The sequence below is a fragment of the Thunnus thynnus genome, chromosome 2, assembly GCF_963924715.1.
Source record: "Thunnus thynnus chromosome 2, fThuThy2.1, whole genome shotgun sequence".
Taxonomy (NCBI): domain Eukaryota; kingdom Metazoa; phylum Chordata; class Actinopteri; order Scombriformes; family Scombridae; genus Thunnus; species Thunnus thynnus.
The window spans coordinates 3,454,054-3,467,743 of NC_089518.1; positions in this window are offsets into that span (position 1 = coordinate 3,454,054).

Consider the following 13,690-nt stretch of genomic DNA (forward strand, 5'->3'; position numbering starts at 1 on the left):
CAGATAACGTCGGACAAAAGTGTCCAACCTGCAAGTGTCCAACCCTGTGCAAAGCTGTTTGTGTTTTGTTTGGTAGAATTAGATTTTAGAATAGCTATTTATTGAATGAAGCATTTGTTAACTTTGTTAATTTTGCTAAGTTTAATGAACACTGTTATGTCTTTAAAGAGAAGTTCTTTAGTCATTATTGGTAACATATTGTGAAAAGTGGCTGATTGAAGGAGTCAGAGCTCGAATTCAACCCTTCTTTGTTCACCCTTGAATGATTATCTCTCAGATATGAACATTCTAGGTGAACTCCCATTTATGAGACTACCTTGCTCGGTTATTGGTCCCGGTTTCGGGGTTGTGCTTCGTATCTGTTAGTTCATATTAATAATTCTGTTAATTGTTATAATTAATTATTATTGATAATTGATAATTATAGCAAATAATTAACTGTGTTCTTCGCAGATCCTACAGTTGGTACCTGAATTATTTTTTAAGGTTAACAATATTTTGATTTCATAATTCATAATTGTCTGTGAACAGAGGGGTGGGCTCACAGAGAGACACTGGTTAGTATTGTGTGTAAAAAGACTCTCACACTGATCATCTCCAAACGTTTTCTTGGTTCCCACAAGCTCAACTGACTGCGCCGCGGCCTGACGTGCGCAAGGGCGCGAAGGCCCGTTCAACGCTGCTTGCAGCTTTAATTAGGGCCTGAGCCCAAAGGGCGAAGACCCTATTGTTTTTCGTCCGTTTGTTTCTTTATTATTATTCTTTCTTGTTACGCCACTTTAACTCTAAATTTGACCCCCTAAACATGCTCAAAAACTCACCAAATTTGGCACGCACATCAGGAATGGTGAAAAATTTGATAAAATGTAAAAGTTAAACCCCAAAGTGCCAAAATGTGCTCGAGAGCGCCACCTATGTATCTAAAACGGCCGCCACGGCCCGTAGGAATGTCGTAGAGAGATCGAACCAAAACTCAATTATTCGTCTCATCAAGACCTACAAATCATACGCTGACACCCCTGACCTAAATCCAACAGGAAATCTGCAATGTCCATTTCAAAGTATGATTTTTTGCCAATTTTGGACCTTGAATAAACGCTATCTCCTCCTAGGGCGTTAATGGTATCGGCTTCAAACTTTAATACATGACTTATCACACTGTGTTGAGCAAAAGTTATTAAAAACTTTGTAATAACTCGAACGGTTTAGATTTAGTAAGCCCTGAAAGTTGGAGTGCGACATTACACCTTACAATGTAAACCAATGGGGAGGCAAATTTTGGGCATGGACTTTGTGCCAAACTGGGGCATCTGGCGTCTAAACTATGAGTCCCACCACTTTCAAACCTGTATCAATGGATTCGCGACGAAAATTCCTACAAAAAAATGATATTTTTATGTAGGATTTGGCCAAAGTTATGGGATTTATGAGGATTTTCCACACTTTGAAATCTTTCCTTCCAACTGTGAGGGAGAGAGAGAGAATGGGAGGGGGGGATGGGTAAAGTAAACATCTACTGCCTGTGACAGAGGGTGGAGCAAACTCCATTTCCAAGGATGCTTTGCGATTTTCACACCTCAGCAGGGAGCAGTCCACATTGGTCCCTCATTGGCGGAGACGCTCCTGTACAGCGGAGCGTCTCGAGGACACAGCCATGACATCACCACCCCTTTATAAGCGAGCACGCCCAAACTACACGTCTTTCCCATGTCACTGAGCTAGGGGTGACTCCTGTTCCCCTGCGAGTTAGCTTAACTACCCCACGAACATGTTTTCCCCTCATCGAAGACTCCCCTCGTCGGACGAGACGAGACTTTGCCCGTGTTCACCCGAACACATTCCTGGATCCGAGAGAGACCGCTGCTGCAACCAGCGTCCTCAAATTCCCCCGAGAAAGAAGAAATGAAGTTACTTCGGGATAACGTGGACCGGCTCTGCCCTGCGCGTCTTCGCCGAGTTGTCTCTGCTGTTCTCTCCGCCATTCCACTCAGAGCCAGCTGCCGTGTTTTCGACGACGTGCGAGAACAGCACCGTCTGCCTCCGAGCCAAGAACAAAGATGGACATTAAGACGGACTACACACACACACACAACCTGCGCACTTTCTGAAGCGACCAAGTAAGAGGCATAAGTCTGGGCATAGGCAGTGTTAGTTGTGTGTTCTTTTCAGCATCAGTTGCTGTTGTTTAGCATTTAGCCTTTTTAGCTTTATTGCTGTTGTTCTTGTTGTGTGAGTTGACGGACCGCCGAGTCCATTTTTCTCTGCTTTACTCTGAGGAGTATTTTAAGTTTGCTGCCTGTTAGTTGTGTTCACCACGCTAGACTATTTTGTGTTTTTCCCGGTCGGGACAACTGCTACTTTTGTGCCACCGTGAGTGAGAAAGTAAATTGATTTGTCGATCAGAAACCAGACAACGTACGTTACAGACTGCCGTCCGTACGTGCGCTCTCTGTGGTCAAAAGTGCCGCTTCTCTCCCTCTCACGATCGCTTTCCCTCCTTCCTCTCTTGCTACTAACACACACACACACACACACACACACACACACACGCATTCCCCTGCAAGTGTCCAACTCTGTGCAAAGCTGTTTGTGTTTTGTTTGGTAGAATTAGATTTTAGAATAGCTGTTTATTGAATGAAGTATTTGTTAACTTCGTTAATTTTGCTAAGTTTAATAAACAATGTTATATCTTTAAAGAGAAGTTCTTTTGTCATTATTGTGTGTAACATATTGTGAGAAGTGGCTGATTAAAGGAGTCAGAGCTTGAATTCAACCCTTCTTTGTTCACCCTTGAATGTTGATATCTCGCAGATATTAGCATTCTAGGTGAAATCCCATTTATGAGATTACCTTGTTCGGTTATTGGTCCTGGTTTCCGGGTGGTGCTCCGTGCTTGTTAGTTCATATTAATAATTCTATTAATTATTATAATTAGTTAATTATCTTAGATAATTGATAATTATGGCAAATAATCAACTGTGTTCCTCATACATGCTACAGTTGGTGCCTGAATTATTGATTAAGGTTAACAATATTTTAATTTCATAAGCCATAATTATCTGTGATAAACAGAGGCGTGCGCTCACGGAGAGAAAGTAGTTAGTATTGTGTGTCAAAAGACTCTCACACTGATCATCTCCAAACGTTTTCTTGGTTCCCACAAGCTCAACTGACTGCGCCGCGGCCCGACGTGCGCAAGGGCGCGAAGGCCCGTTCAACGCTGCTTGCAGCTTTAATTAGGGCCTGAGCCCAAAGGGCGAAGACCCTATTGTTTTTCGTCCGTTTGTTTCTTTCTTATTATTATTATTCTTTATTATTACGCCACTTTAACTCTAAATTTGACCCCCTAAACATGCTCAAAAACTCACCAAATTTGGCACGCACATCAGGAATGGTGAAAAATTTGATAAAATGTAAAAATTAAACCCCAAAGTGCCAAAATGTGCTCTCTAGCGCCACCTATGTATCTGAAACGGCCACCACGGCCCGTAGGAATGTCGTAGAGAGATCGAACCAAAACTCAATTATTCGTCTCAGCAAGACCTACAAATCATACGCTGACACCCCTGACCTAAATCCAACAGGAAATCCGCAATGTCCATTTCAAAGTACGATTTTTTGCCAATTTTGGACCTTGAATAAACGCTATCTCCTTCTAGGGCGTTAATGGTATCGGCTTCAAACTTGAATACATGACTTATCACACTGTGTTGAGCAAAAGTTATTAAAAACTTTGTAATAACTCGAACGGTTTAGATTTAGTAAGCCCTGAAAGTTGGAGTGCGACATTACACCTTACAATGTAAACCAATGGGGAGGCAAATTCTGGGCATGGACTTTGTGCCAAACTGGGGCATCTGGCGTCTAAACTATAAGTCCCACCACTTTCAAACCTGTATCAATGGATTCGCGACGAAAATTCCTACAAAAAAAAGGATATTTTTATGTAGGATTTGGCCAAAGTTATGGGATTTATGAGGATTTTTCACAAGAAGATCACTTTGAAATCTTTCCTTCCAACTGTGAGGGAGAGAGAGAGAATGGGAGGGGGGGGGATGGGTAAAGTAAACATCTACTGCCTGTGACAGAAGCCCTTGGACTGCACCACACTCCAGTTACTTAGTGCTTTCACACATGTGACAGCAGTGTTCAATCCTTACTTCTTTTCAAGGAGTACATGTGCTCCTAAATGAAAGAAATTAGGAGCATATATATAACTTTAGGAGCACACTGAAAAATGTGCAAGTAAGAGTTTCTTACAGAAAACAATTCATTGTAACATATTTACAATTGATCACATACATATTTAAACTCTGTGTGTGTGTGTATGTGTGTATGTGTGTGTGTGTGTGTGTGTGTGTGTGTGCGTGTGTGTGTGTGTATGTAAATCACAATTAGCTGTTTTTAGGGGTGCTTGTTTATGGCAAAAATTATAATCACAATCATTTTTGTTCAATATTGAGATCATGATTATTTAACATGATTACTTTTTGCCTGTCATCTTCTGCAATTGCTGTTGTTCATACATGCACATATTTTTTCTAACTTGGCTGAGGAGACTATTACACATCTAATCATATATTGTAGTAATGATTAAGAAAAAGTATAGCCTATATGAGGGAAAAACTCAGGAAGGCTGGAGCTCCGGAGCTCCGTATTAAAACTGTAATGGACCTGCCATGAGGGTGGAGCAAACTCCATTTCCAAGAATGCTTTGCGATTTTCACACCTCAGCAGGGAGCAGTCAATATCGGTCCCTCATTGGCGGAGACGCTCCTGCACAGCGGAGCGTCCTGAGGACGCAGCCATGACATCACCACCCCTTTATAAGCGAGCACGCCCGAAATATACGTCTTTCCCATGTCACTGAGCTAGGGGTAACTCCTGTTCCCCTGTGAGTTAGCTTGACTACCCCACGAACATGTTTTCCCCTCATCGAAGACTCCCCTCGTCGGACGAGACGAGACTTTGCCCGTGTTCACCCGAACACATTCCTGGACCCGAGAGAGACCGCTGCTGCAACCAGCGTCCTCAAATTCCCCCGGAGAAAGAGGAAATGAAGTTACTTCGGGATAACGTGGACCGGCTCTGCCCTGCGCGTCTTCGCCGAGTCATCTCTGCTGTTCTCTCCGCCACTCCACTCAGAGCCAGCTGCCGTGTTTTCGCCGACCTGTTTTACCTTGATGGTCACGGTGTTTTTTCCGCAGGTTACACTTCACTGAGCTGGCCGACAGACCCGCTGATTCTCTCCGCTTTAACCTAAATAGCAATTCGGGACTCGGTGCTCCGTTTGGATCTAAACAGAGAGCCGGGGTTAGCTGAGAGGCTAGCAGAGGCTAACTGGTTGTGCTTCTTTCGGTCATGCTGCAGTTAACGCTCCGCTGCTGCCTGTTTGCTGCCTGTTAGTTGTGTTCACCACGCTTGACTATTTTGTGTTTGTCCCGCTCGGGACTACTGTGTTTGTGCTGCCGTGAGTGAGAAAGTAAACTGATTTGTCGATCTTAAACCAGACAACGTGCGTTACAGACTGCCGTCCATACGTGCGCTCTCTGTGGAAAAAGAACCGCTTCTCTCTCTCTCACGATCGCTCTCCCTCCTATCTGTACAGCTGAACACGGTAGTTCTCTACGGACTGTTTTACCGTGATGGTCACGGTGTTTTTTCCGCAGGTTTCACTTCACTCAGCTGGCCGACAGACCCGCTGATTCTGTCCGCTTTAACCTAAATAACAAATCGGGACTCGGTGCTGAGAGGCTAGCAGAGGCGAACTGGTTGTGCTTCTTTCGGTCATGCTGCAATTAACGCTCCGCTGCTGCCTGTTCTCCGCTTTAACCTAAATAACAAATCGGGACTCAGTGCTCCGTTTGGATCTAAACAGAGAGCCAGGGTTAGCTGAGAGGCTAGCAGAGGCGAACTGGTTGTGCTTCTTTCGGTCATGCTGCAGTTAACGCTCCGCTGCTGCCTGTTTGCTGCCTGTTCTCCGCTTTAACCTAAATAACAAATCGGGACTCAGTGCTCCGTTTGGATCTAAACAGAGAGCCAGGGTTAGCTGAGAGGCTATCAGAGGCGAACTGGTTGTGCTTCTTTCGGTCATGCTGCAGTTAACGCTCCGCTGCTGCCTGTTTGCTGCCTGTTAGTTGTGTTCACCACGCTAGACTATTTTGTGTTTGTCCCGCTCGGGACTACTGTGTTTGTGCTGCCGTGAGTGAAAAAGTAAACTGATTTGTCGATCTGAAACCAGACAACGTGCGTTACAGACTGCCGTCCGTACGTGCGCTCTCTGTGGAAAAAGAACCGCTTCTCTCTCTCTCTCACGATCGCTTTCCCTCCTCCGTCTCTTGTGACTAACACCACACTCACGCGCGCACAGATACACGCACCGACATCGTTTTGCACATCTGATGGTCAGATAACGTCGGACAAAAGTGTCCAACCTGCAGGTGTCCAACCCCGTGCAAAGCTGTTTGTGTTTTGTTTGGTAGAATTAGATTTTAGAATAGCTATTTATTGAGTGAAGCATTTGTTAACTTTGTTAATTTTGCTAAGTTTAATAAACACTGTTATATCTTTAAAGAGAAGTTCTTTAGTCATTATTGGTAACATATTGTGAAAAGTGGCTGATTGAAGGAGTCAGAGCTCGAATTCAACCCTTCTTTGTTCACCCTTGAATGATTATCTCTCAGATATGAACATTCTAGGTGAACTCCCATTTATGAGACTACCTTGCTCGGTTATTGGTCCCGGTTTCGGGGTGGTGCTTCGTATCTGTTAGTTCATATTAATAACTCTGTTAATTGTTATAATTAATTATTATTGATAATTGATAATTATAGCAAATAATTAACTGTGTTCTTCGCAGATCCTACAGTTGGTACCTGAATTATTGATTAAGGTTAACAATATTTTGATTTCATAATTCATAATTGTCTGTGAACGGAGGGGTGGGCTCACAGAGAGACACTGGTTAGTATTGTGTGTAAAAAGACTCTCACACTGATCATCTCCAAACGTTTTCTTGGTTCCCACAAGCTCAACTGACTGCGCCGCGGCTTGACGTGCGCAAGGGCGCGAAGGCCCGTCCAACGCTGCTTGCAGCTTTAATTAGGGCCTGAGCCCAAAGGGCGAAGACCCTCTTGTTTTTCGTGCGTTTGTTTCTTTATTATTATTATTATTATTATTATTATTCTTTCTTTCTTGTTACGCCACTTTAACTCTAAATTTGACCCCCTAAACATGCTCAAAAACTCACCAAATTTGGCACGCACATCAGGAATGGTGAAAAATTTGATAAAATGTAAAAATTAAACCCCAAAGTTCCAAAATGTGCTCTCTAGCGCCACCTATGTATCTAAAACGGCCGCCACGGCCCGTAGGAATGTCGTAGAGAGATCGAACCAAAACCCAATTATTCGTCTCATCAAGACCTACAAATCATACGCTGACACCCCTGACCTAAATCCAACAGGAAATCCGCAATGTCCATTTCAAAGTATGATTTTTTGCCAATTTTGGACCTTGAATAAACGCTATCTCCTCTTAGGGCGTTAATGGTATCGGCTTCAAACTTGAATACATGACTTATCACACTGTGTTGAGCAAAAGTTATTAAAAACTTTGTAATAACTCGAACGGTTTAGATTTAGTAAGCCCTGAAAGTTGGAGTGCGACATTACACCTTACAATGTAAACCAATGGGGAGGCAAATTCTGGGCATGGACTTTGTGCCAAACTGGGGCATCTGGCGTCTAAACTATAAGTCCCACCACTTTCAAACCTGTATCAATGGATTCGCGACGAAAATTCCTACAAAAAAATGATATTTTTATGTAGGATTTGGCCAAAGTTATGGGATTTATGAGCATATTTCACAAGTAGAGTACACTAAAATCTTCTCTGCAGCTGTGAGGGAGAGAGAGAGAATGGGAGGGGGGGGATGGGTAAAGTAAACATCTACTGCCTGTGACAGAAGCCCTTGGACTGCAGCAGTGACAGCAGTGTTCAATCCTTACTTTTTTTCAAGGAGTACATGTGCTCCTAAATGACAGAAATTAGGAGCATACATATAACTTTAGGAGCACACTGAAAAATGTTCAAGTAAGAGTTTCTTAAAGAAAACAATTCATTACATACATATTTACAATTTATCACATACATATTTAAACTGTGTGTGTGTGTGTGTGTGTGTGTGTGTGTGTATGGGTATGTAAATCACAATTTGCTGTTTTTAGGGGTGCTTGATTATGGCAAAAATTATAATCACAATCATTTTTGTTCAATATTGAGATCATGATTATTTAACATGATTACTTTTTGACTGTCATCTTCTCCAATTGCTGTTGTTCATACATGCACATACTTTTTCTAACTTGGCTGAGGAGACTATTACATATGTAATCATATATTGTAGTAATGATTAAGAAAAACTATAGCCTATATGAGGGAAAAACTCAGGAAGACTGGAGTTCCGGAGCTCCGTATTAAAACTGTAATGGACCTGCCATGAGGGTGGAGCAAACTCCATTTCCAAGGATGCTTTGCGATTTTCACACTTCAGCAGGGAGCAGTCAACATCGGTCCCTCATTGGCGGAGACGCTCCTGCACAGCGGAGCGTCCTGAGGACGCAGCCATGACATCACCACCCCTTTATAAGCGAGCACGCCCAAACTACACGTCTTTCCCATGTCACTGAGCTAGGGGTAACTCCTGTTTCCCTGTGAGTTAGCTTGACTACCCCACGAACATGTTTTCCCCTCATCGAAGACTCCCCTCGTCGGACGAGACGAGACTTTGCCCGTGTTCACCCGAACACATTCCTGGACCCGAGAGAGACCGCTGCTGCAACCAGCGTCCTCAAATTCCCCCGAGAAAGAGGAAATGAAGTTACTTCGGGATAACGTGGACCGGCTCTGCCCTGCGCGTCTTCGCCGAGTCGTCTCTGCTGTTCTATCCGCCACTCCACTCAGAGCCAGCTGCCTTGTTTTCGACGACGTGCGAGAACGGCACCGTCTGCCTCCGAGCCAAGAACAAAGATGGACATTAAGACGGACTACACACACACACAACCTGCGCACTTTCTGAAGCGACCAAGTAAGAGGCATAAGTCTGGGCATAGGCAGTGTTAGTTGTGTGTTCTTTTCAGCATCAGTTGCTGTTGTTTAGCATTTAGCCTTTTTAGCTTTATCGCTATTGTTCTTGTTGTGTGAGTTGACGGACCGCCGAGTCCATTTTTCTCTGCTTTACTCTGAGGAGTATTTTAAGTTTGCTTCCTGTTAGTTGTGTTCACCACGCTAGACTATTTTGTGTTTTTCCCGGTCGGGACAACTGCTACTTCTGTGCCACCGTGAGTGAGAAAGTAAACTGATTTGTCGATCAGAAACCAGACAACGTACGTTACAGACTGCCGTCCGTACGTGCGCTCTCTGTGGACAAAAGAGCCGCTTCTCTCCCTCTCACGATCGCTTTCCCTCCTTCCTCTCTTGCTACTAACACACACACACACACACATACACACACACACACACACACACACACACACACACACACATACATACATACACGCATTCCCCTGCAAGTGTCCAACTCTGTGCAAAGCTGTTTGTGTTTTGTTTGGTAGAATTAGATTTTAGAATAGCTGTTTATTGAATGAAGTATTTGTTAACTTTGTTAATTTTGCTAAGTTTAATAAACAATGTTATATCTTTAAAGAGAAGTTCTTTTGTCATTATTGTGTGTAACATATTGTGAGAAGTGGCTGATTGAAGGAGTCAGAGCTTGAATTCAACCCTTCTTTGTTCACCCTTGAATGTTGATATCTCGCAGATATTAACATTCTAGGTGAAATCCCATTTATGAGATTACCTTGTTCGGTTATTGGTCCTGGTTTCCGGGTGGTGCTCCGTGCTTGTTAGTTCATATTAATAATTCTATTAATTATTATAATTAGTTAATTTATCTTAGATAATTGATAATTATGGCAAATAATCAACTGTGTTCCTCATATATGCTACAGTTGGTGCCTGAATTATTGATTAAGGTTAACAATATTTTAATTTCATAAGCCATAATTATCTGTGATAAACAGAGGGGTGCGCTCACGGAGAGAAAGTAGTTAGTATTGTGTGTCAAAAGACTCTCACACTGATCATCTCCAAACGTTTTCTTGGTTCCCACAAGCTCAACTGACTGCGCCGCGGCCCGACGTGCGCAAGGGCGCGAAGGCCCGTTCAACGCTGCTTGCAGCTTTAATTCTTTATTATTACGCCACTTTAACTCTAAATTTGACCCCCTAAACATGCTCAAAAACTCACCAAATTTGGCACGCACATCAGGAATGGTGAAAAATTTGATAAAATGTAAAAATTAAACCCCAAAGTGCCAAAATGTGCTCTCTAGCGCCACCTATGTATCTAAAACGGCCACCACGGCCCGTAGGAATGTCGTAGAGAGATCGAACCAAAACCCAATTATTCGTCTCATCAAGACCTACAAATCATACGCTGACACCCCTGACCTAAATCCAACAGGAAATCTGCTATGTCAATTTCAAAGTATGCTTTTTTGCCAATTTTGGACCTTGAATAAACGCTATCTCCTTCTAGGGCGTTAATGGTATCGGCTTCAAACTTGAATACATGACTTATCACACTGTGTTGAGCAAAAGTTATTAAAAACTTTGTAATAACTCGAACGGTTTAGATTTAGTAAGCCCTGAAAGTTGGAGTGCGACATTACACCTTACAATGTAAACCAATGGGGAGGCAAATTCTGGGCATGGACTTTGTGCCAAACTGGGGCATCTGGCGTCTAAACTATAAGTCCCACCACTTTCAAACCTGTATCAATGGATTCGCGACGAAAATTCCTACAAAAAAATGATATTTTTATGTAGGATTTGGCCAAAGTTATGGGATTTATGAGGATTTTTCACAAGAAGATCACTTTAAAATCTTTCCTTCCAACTGTGAGGGAGAGAGAGAGAATGGGAGGGGGGGGATGGGTAAAGTAAACATCTACTGCCTGTGACAGAAGCCCTTGGACTGGCCACACTCCACTTACTCAGTGCTTTCACACATGTGACAGCAGTGTTCAATCCTTACTTCTTTTCAAGGAGCGCATGTGCTCCTAAATGAAAGAAATTAGGAGCATACATATAACTTTAGGAGCACACTGAAAAATGTTCAAGTAAGAGTTTCTTACAGAAAACAATTCATTTCATACATATTTACAATTTATCACATACATATCTAAACTCTGTGTGTGTGTGTGTGTGTGTGTGTGTGTATGTAAATCACAATTTGCTGTTTTTAGGGGTGCTTGATTATGGCAAAAATTATAATCACAATCATTTTTGTTCAATATTGAGATCATGATTATTTAACATGATTACTTTTTGACTGTCATCTTCTCCAATTGCTGTTGTTCATACATGAACATATTTTTTCTAACTTGGCTGAGGAGACTATTACATATGTAATCATATATTGTAGTAATGATTAAGAAAAACTATAGCCTATATGCGGGAAAAACTCAGGAAGGCTGGAGTTCCGGAGCTCCGTATTAAAACTGTAATGGACCTGCCATGAGGGTGGAGCAAACTCCATTTCCATGGATGCTTTGCGATTTTCACACTTCAGCAGGGAGCAGTCAACATCGGTCCCTCATTGGCGGAGACGCTCCTGCACAGCGGAGCGTCCTGAGGACGCAGCCATGACATCACCACCCCTTTATAAGCGAGCACGCCCAAGTTACACGTCTTTCCCATGTCACTGAGCTAGGGGTAACTCCTGTTCCCCTGTGAGTTAGCTTGACTACCCCACGAACATGTTTTCCCCTCATCGAAGACTCCCCTCGTCGGACGAGACGAGACTTTGCCCGTGTTCACCCGAACACATTCCTGGACCCGAGAGAGACCGCTGCTGCAACCAGCGTCCTCAAATTCCCCCGAGAAAGAGGAAATGAAGTTACTTCGGGATAACGTGGACCGGCTCTGCCCTGCGCGTCTTCGCCGAGTTGTCTCTGCTGTTCTCTCCGCCATTCCACTCAGAACCAGCTGCCGTGTTTTCGCCGACGTGCGAGAACGGCACTGTCTGCCTCCGAGCCAAGAACAAAGATGGACATTAAGACGGACTACACACACACACACAACCTGCGCACTTTCTGAAGCGACCAAGTAAGAGGCATAAGACTGGGCATAGGCAGTGTTAGTTGTGTGTTCTTTTCAGCATCAGTTGCTGTTGTTTAGCATTTAGCCTTTTTAGCTTTATTGCTATTATTCTTGTTGTGTGAGTTGACGGACCGCCGAGTCCATTTTTCTCTGCTTTACTCTGAGGAGTATTTTAAGTTTGCTGCCTGTTAGTTGTGTTCACCACGTTAGACTATTTTGTGTTTTTCCCCGTCGGGACAACTGCTACTTTTGTGCCACCGTGAGTGAGAAAGTAAATTGATTTGTCGATCAGAAGCCAGACAACGTACGTTACAGACTGCCGTCCGTACGTGCGCTCTCTGTGGACAAAAGAGCCGCTTCTCTCCCTCTCACGATCGCTTTCCCTCCTTCCTCTCTTGCTACTAACACACACACACACACACACACACACACACATACATACATACATACATACATACATACACGCATTCCCCTGCAAGTGTCCAACTCTGTGCAAAGCTGTTTGTGTTTTATTTGGTAGAATTAGATTTTAGAATAGCTGTTTATTGAATGAAGTATTTGTTAACTTTGTTAAGTTTGCTAAGTTTAATAAACAATGTTATATCTTTAAAGAGCAGTTCTCTGTCATTATTGTGTATAACATATTGTGAGAATTGGCTGCTTGAAGGAGTCAGAGCTTGAATTCAACCCTTCTTTATTCGCCCTTGAATGTTGATATCTCGCAGATATTAACATTCTAGGTGAAGTCCCATTTATGAGATTACCTTGTTCGGTTATTGGTCCTGGTTTCCGGGTGGTGCTCCGTGTTTGTTAGTTCATATTTATAATTCTAATAATTATTATAATTAGTTAATTATCTTAGATAATTGATAATTATGGCAAATAATCAACTGTGTTCCTCATAGATTCTACAGTTGGTGCCTGAATTATTGATTAAGGTTAACATTATTTTGATTTCATAATCCATAATTATCTGTGATAAACAGAGGGGTGCGCTCACGGAGAGAAAGTAGTTAGTATTGTGTGTCAAAAGCCTCTCACACTGATCATCTCCAAACGTTTTCTTGGTTCCCACAAGCTCAACTGACTGCGCCGCGGCCCGACGTGCGCAAGGGCGCGAAGGCCCGTCCAACGCTGCTTGCAGCTTTAATTAGGGCCTGAGCCCAAAGGGCGAAGACCCTATTGTTTTTCGTGTGTTTGTTTCTTTATTATTCTTTCTTTCTTGTTACGCCACTTTAACTCTAAATTTGACCCCCTAAACATGCTCAAAAACTCACCAAATTTGGCACGCACATCAGGAATGGTGAAAAATTTGATAAAATGTAAAAATTAAACCCCAAAGTGCCAAAATGTGCTCTCTAGCGCCACCTATGTATCTAAAACGGCCACCACGGCCCGTAGGAATGTCGTAGAGAGATCGAACCAAAACTCAATTATTCGTCTCATCAAGACCTACAAATCATACGCTGACACCCCTGACCTAAATCCAACAGGAAATCTGCAATGTCAATTTCAAAATACCATTT